This window comes from Pundamilia nyererei, unplaced genomic scaffold (genome assembly GCF_000239375.1).
Source record: "Pundamilia nyererei isolate P.nyererei 1_Seehausen unplaced genomic scaffold, PunNye1.0 scaffold00003, whole genome shotgun sequence".
NCBI lineage: Eukaryota > Metazoa > Chordata > Actinopteri > Cichliformes > Cichlidae > Pundamilia > Pundamilia nyererei.
Window position 1 is genome coordinate 7218182 of NW_005187404.1, and position 6945 is coordinate 7225126.

Sequence of the window (6945 nt, forward strand, 5' to 3'; positions counted from 1 at the left end):
ATGACAAAGAAAAGGTCATCTGACATTACAGGAACATATATAAAAGAGGGGAAAGTCTATATTATTCATGTTCTAGCTTTAATATAATCTTAAAACCGGACAGGATTAATAGGATTAAGAAAAAAGCCTCGGAGTGAAACTGATTATTTCTAGGATTATTTTTCTTACCTGCTCGCTGCTCTCATGGGTCATGCTGGAAGCACATTTTAACTCCTTTAACCCATCGATACGTTTTCCCAACCCTCCTGAGCAGGTGGAAATTGTTTTGAAAAGTTCCCACTGACTTTATACCCAATCCACAAACAACTCTACAGCTTTGACTTGCACTTTTGCATCTGTCAGCGTGTGTAAGTGCTTCTAATGGATGAACAATTTAGTCACACTGCTGCTTTGTCTTGCTCTCTGTCTAGACTGGTGGGTAAGAATGTTTTTCAAACATCTCCAGCACTCATCAAGACCCCACAGAGGCCACCAGTTCACTGTGGCGAGCTGTGTTTAAAAGGATGTCAGTCCTGTAACCCCTCCAGATGAATCACAGGGCCCCGGTGGCAGTAAATGTCTGTTTAAACACCAAACGCTTTAGTGCAAGGTGAAGGTTGATGTAATTGCTCATGGGAGCTGCGGAGGGACAGACGAGAATAATGTCTTGACATTTTAACCCCACCCTCATTGCGTCCACCAGTCATGCTGTCATCAAAGTGGGGAAGCTGCCGAGAAATGCTAAAGACAATTTCCTACAGTCTCACAACTGTGTCATATACAAGCATATAGGAGGGACAGAGAGAGAGAGATGTTCAGGGATTGTTTTTCCCAGGATGGGACCGATGGGATGCCTTTTTAGTTGCATTGCTTTCAGATCTCAACTTCTCAAGGGCTTCATTTCTTAGAAATCACTTGCAGGTGTGTTTAGATGTAGCCCCAGGAAGAAGAACGACTGAATGAATTTTATGCACAAATACCACAGTAGAGTTACCACATCCTGAAGTGCTTTATCACTGGTGCAATTTGCATACCACACAGTCAGCTATGCGTTGAGTAATTTCTGATCTATTATTGATGAAAAATGAAATCAGCATGCCTAAAGTGGGACTCAATGAAGTGGTACCCGTCATCCACATTCCATTATATGTGGCCAGAATGGAAATCTAAAAGGATATTTGCGTCGAGTAATTCAGGCTGGGACTTGATATTAATTTTTCATAAGCCCCATGGGACAAACACAAAGCTATGCCGAATATGTATTTGCTACTCTCTAAACGTATTGGCTAAATCACTGTTATTATCTTACGCCTATCAGGAGTTTGTACCTGCTAACACAAAATCCAATCAGGGCAGGCTGATCTGTCACAGCATAGGTAAACCAGTTCTTTAGACGTGTAGAGATGCAGCAGGACCTGCATCCTTTTTTATTACATGCACACTTCTTTTTTGTGTCACAACCCAGCTCATAGCTAGTGACACATAAGGCAAGACAAGACAGGCTAAGATGCCGTTTATGAGAAAAGATTAGGACAAAGAACAACAAACACGAGGATGAGTAAGAATGTGGTGGTGGTGACAATGGAAAGCAAATTACAAACAAGCAACAAACCAGGAGGTGGAGATTTTAGGAAGGAGTCACAATATTACTGACTGGAACAAATGATGAGTTAAGACCCTCTTCTGAGGGCGTTTATCATAGTTCATCATAGCTCACGTAAAAATAACTGCAGTAAAAGTGATAATAAATGTCTTTTTTTTATTATTTTCTGACATTGTCTGCTAATGTGTTTTTTCCAACTTGTCTACTGGAGACACTCGAGGCTACAACGACAACAAGTTTAAATTTCCAGCATTGTTTTTATCATTATGTTACAGTGCGCTCACACAGAGGCGTGTCGTGAAAAATGAGACTTGTCTCACTGAAATTGGACAATAAGTTCATTTCAGGACACAAGTGGTGCAGATTCACACATTTTATCTGAACATAGCAAGGGAAATGGCAAATTCTTCTAATAATGCAGGGTCATTCATAAGACCAAAAAAATGTTGGGAATGTAGGCTAGATGCCAGAGATTATTAGCTAATTTTAGCTTTCGGAGCCATAAATCTGCTGCCGTATCACTAGCTGTCAGCCCAGGAACTGATGTACTTCATTATTTTTCTGTTCTGGTTGAATTGGGCGTCATTGTTTGTTTACAGTACCGCAGAGCTCCAGAGAGCAAGGCAGAAGAATGTCGCCTGTCAATGGCCAGAGGCAGCTTATATTCAATTAGAATATTATTATAAAATGATGTAAATCAGCCTTTTATTGGGCTGTAAATTCTGTTCCACTGTTACATTTACCTTTTGGTGACAGCACAAAGACAGAGGGAGGAAGACAGAGTAGGTATAGGGTGAGAAGGAGAGAAAGGAACTTAAAACAGGCAAGCATAGACATGCAGTCAAAGTTAACAAAAGTTACAAAGCCAGGGTAGCTTCAGTCATTGATGTTGATTTTACTTTCTAAGTAGAAGATACTAATGGACATGAATGGTGCCGTTTAGGGTGTAATTCACATCATCTAAACAGGATGGTTTCAAATCTGTTCTCCACTTCTTGAGTTGTGTAGCTGACATCCTGTTCTCATTCTGCACAATAAAGGGAGAGTTTGTAAGAATTGGAAAACTTTAAGGTAAAGTGAAATCAGCTCTAGTACCAATTCGTTTTTCCAGGTGTTCGGAGTGGCACTGTGATTTTTCATGATGTGCTGCATGTTTCTCCTCTAATCTACTCTGCTACAAATTGTTCTTCAACTTACTTTTGAAAATTATAGTCAACACAACTGAGCCTTTGCCTCAAGTTTGATAACTAAAATGTCAATCCTAAAGGCACGTGTTATACACTGCAATAGGTCATCCAACTAATTAGTTTGCTTTTGGTGGTAACATTGTAACGCGTACCCAGTTGAATTGAAGCTTGCAAAGGGGAAAGGGATTGTATATGTTTGCAAGCAGCATACTCCATTAAAATCATGAATATTAACTGCAAGACACTGTATGACATTATGATTGGGAGCTGAGCCCCTATAAAGGTCTGATCATAGAAACGCCCCTGACTGGAACCCATACTGACCTAATGACCATCCATTCCTTCAGAGTCCTGCAGGAGGAAACCCTACAGTGACAAGAGGAAGGCAAGTGGCCATAATGCTTATCAGCCTGGCGTCTACTGTACAATTCCTACAGGACAAACTCAACCAGCAACAGTTTGGCTGGGGATTTATGCTAGCAGTAGCTAGTACAGCCCTGAGCCACTAGCCTCGAGCTGAGATGGAGGTGATGAGTGAGCTGCAGAGGTCTGGTCTTGCTCATTGCTCCAGACATTGTTGGTTTTCAAATGTGTAGTCCTCAGACTCAATTGACTCAACTGACATCTCCTGAGGGAATTATTAGATTTCATGGAGCTGGCTCCACAAGCATTGAAGACTTAACATTGCTTTTCCACATAGCTCATGCAATACCGCTTCCAAAGGCCCATTGATGGTGGGTAAAACTGGCAGAGTGCCTCTTTAAATTCCCACAAAATTTTGTATGGGGTGACTTGTTCTAGCATTAACACAATGTTTGGGCTTTCTCCTTGATTAAGAGGAAAAATCCTGTCCTGGAGACCAATGTTAATGTTAATGAAATAATCGTTATTACACTTCTAGTACTTCCATAAATTACTAAAGTCAGGATGGTTGCTCTCTGCAGTGAGCAAACACACACATAAGCAATGTTTCAGTTACAATATTAAAACAGATCTCACAAGCAAAGATCACAGGTCTGCAATGAGATAAAATATGTTTGACTGCACCTCTCACCTAATTACTCTGCAAACTCCTTAAGTTTGTCTTAATTATATTGATTAAAATATTAGTATTTCTTTCAGTTTGACTAAAATGTGCACTAAAATACAGAGCAGTTATTTCATACACAATAGTAAAATAATATTACTGCAAAGGGGGAAAGAAATAAACTAATGAAAACATTTTTAAACAAGTTTAAGTGGCAGTTTTACTCATATGGTCGGATCATTTTAATAATAATATCCTACTGACCACTGGTTTCCAACACACAGCAGGCTGCTTTGATTCTATGATTTTTAATAACAGTAATAACAGTGAACACATTTCAAAGTTGTAGGTGTAGAAAGAGCACTACTGCATTTTTAAAAACAAACTTCAACATTCCCATGCTGTCAAAATCTATTTTAATAATTCCTTGATCACTTAAAAAATATCTGTAGGTCTCCTTTTTGCTACATCTCAGACCTTTACGCCTCATTCGAAGTAGTCTGTAATCTTTGGGGCTGAATTTCCTCAGGCTAAACTGAAAACAAAAAGAGAACAAGGATGCCTTTAATCTTCCAATATTGCTTTTCCCCTACTTTGCTGTATTTGTCTTTCATGTTTTCGTAGAAAAAAAAAAGAGTATGTTTGGATAAAATGCTCTGTGAATCACATTTGCTGGTAAGACTTAAAATCCAGCTGTGCCCATAAAGCAGCGGCTCACGCAGAGTTTGATTTAAATAGCACACTGAAGTCAGAGCATGAGTTAAATGGCACAATATAAATGTGTGTCAATATCAATTTCCCTTTGCAGCTAAAAAAAAAACAGAATCAAAATGTAAATATATATTTTTAATGGAAGAAGATATTTTTGTTTCATATTTTCAGTTAGGACATTTGGTTTGTCACTAATCTCACCTATGAACATACTGGTGCAGTCACACCCACTTCGTATTAGAGGCCATGAGGAGAAGCGGTTCAGCATTACTGACACAGCCAAACGCTGAAGACATATGAAAATGCACTGCCAATTTTTCCACAGGTCACTGCAGTGCTAGACAGCAATTCAGTGTCCAAATAACCACTGAACAAGACCGATTTTCTGCGCAGAGCTGTAGCTTAAGAGTGCTTAAAACTTGAACCACCATATCTGATGTCCCATTTCAACAACAGCCGCAGAGGTGAGCGTCTCCTGAAGTGAGATAGAATGTTAATGGAGCATGCGGGGGGGGGGGATCCTTTAACTGTGGCTGAAAATCTGACTTGTGGAACTGGCACATTGACAGCTGCATAGCATTTGCCGAGACGTGGGGAAGTATGCTTTAGTGACTACGTTGCACCGGCGCTGAGGAACATAGTCACTGAAGCAAGATGGAAAATCAGCCCTGTAAAAATAGACGTGTTCATAAATATAATGCATTCAAGCAATCTGAGAGTCTCATCCATCTGCCATTAGTGCGAGTGAACTCTGTGCGCCTTTATTTATGTTTGTGCAGCCACGTGTGATTCCAAACAAGCCATATTTGCTTGAGAGCCATTTTGTAATTAGGCAGTACACTGGCGCTGCAATAAGCGTTATTGACAGTCTTAAATCCCCAATGAGCTGCAGGAAAGTGTGGGTGGGATGGATGTGAATAAGGCTGCTGATGCTGATATGGCAGGACAAGGGTACAGTCACCTCGCTATGATGCGAACAAGGGTGCGTGGTGCGAAGCACAAAGAATGACACATTTATGCTGAAGTCAGGCTGTGGGTGCATCCCCACTGGTGTATCGATTGAAGGAAGCTGGCGAGGTGCGCTAACAGCGAATAAAATTTACTGACAAATCAGAACACGGATTGTCAGCAATTTTTCTCATTAGCATTCAAAGCGTCGTTCTATTGACAACGGCATTGGCATCGACTACCTTATACACTTGTCAGCCCGAGAGGTTCCTTTTCTGTGAGGACTGGAGTGAACTCTGCACTTAACTTTGCTAACTAGAATCAAATACCGCTCATCATGCTGAGTAAATTTGGTCTGCGCTTATTCTGCGGGCCGATTGAATTCTTTTCAAACAGCTTCTCGCTATGAGCAATGGGCGCATTCGTGAACTGACAAAAACGAAGCACTTTTGGTTGGTTAGCTTAACAGATTTTCTGAAAATGCCATTGAAGAACTCACACTTTTTGATTATTTTAAAGGATTTAGACATATTTGAGTTTTTTGCTGGTAAAGCCCATCTCCCACCCTCTGAGAATGTCAAATATGATCATTATACATTTAGTGATGCATTTTGAATGTTATTGAGAAATACTTCCCTTCTAAAACCATAATTCTAGAGCATTTGAATACACTGTATATGCTCATAGCACACTTTATTAGTTACAGCTTGCTTGAACCGAGTTGGACCCGCTTTGGACTTCAGAACTGCCTTAATTCTTCATGGCATAGATTCAACAAGGAGCTGGAAACATTTCAAAACTGAGGCCTGGTGAAGGCCATTTGAGTACAACGAGTTCATTGTGGTGTTCGAGAAAGCAGTTCGAGATGATTGGACCTCTGTGAGATGGCAGCCATCGGACGATGTGTGCATAAAGGGATGGGCATGGTCAGCATGTAGGCCCTGTTCTTTAAACGATGCTCAGTCAGTACTAAGGGTTATGCACCACACCATTACACCACCAGCCTGAACTGTTTACACGAGGAAGGATGGATCCATCCTTTCACGTTGTTTATGCCAAATTCAGACTAGACAATGTTTTCTATTATTCTATTGTAGCCTCAGTTTTCTGTTTTAGCGGCACCTAATGTGCTCTTCTGCAGCTGTAGTGCATCTTCTTCAAGTTTCAATGTGTTGTGTGTTCAGAGATGCTCTTCTGCACACCTCAGTTCTAACTAGCTTTTCTTGTTTTGTTTGTTTGAGTTACTCCTGCCTTCCCATCAGCACCAAGCAGTCTGGTCATACTAGTCTGACCTCTAGCGTCAACTAGACATTTTGACCCCTCACTGGCTAATTTCTCATTTTTAATTTTCAAACCTTTCTCTGTGAACTCCAGAGCTGATCCCAGTAGATCAGCAGTCAGCCGGTCATGCAACAAGGTCACGTTCAAAGTCACTTAAATCACTTTTCTTGCTCAGCATGATGCTCATTTTAAACTTCAGCTAGTCATCT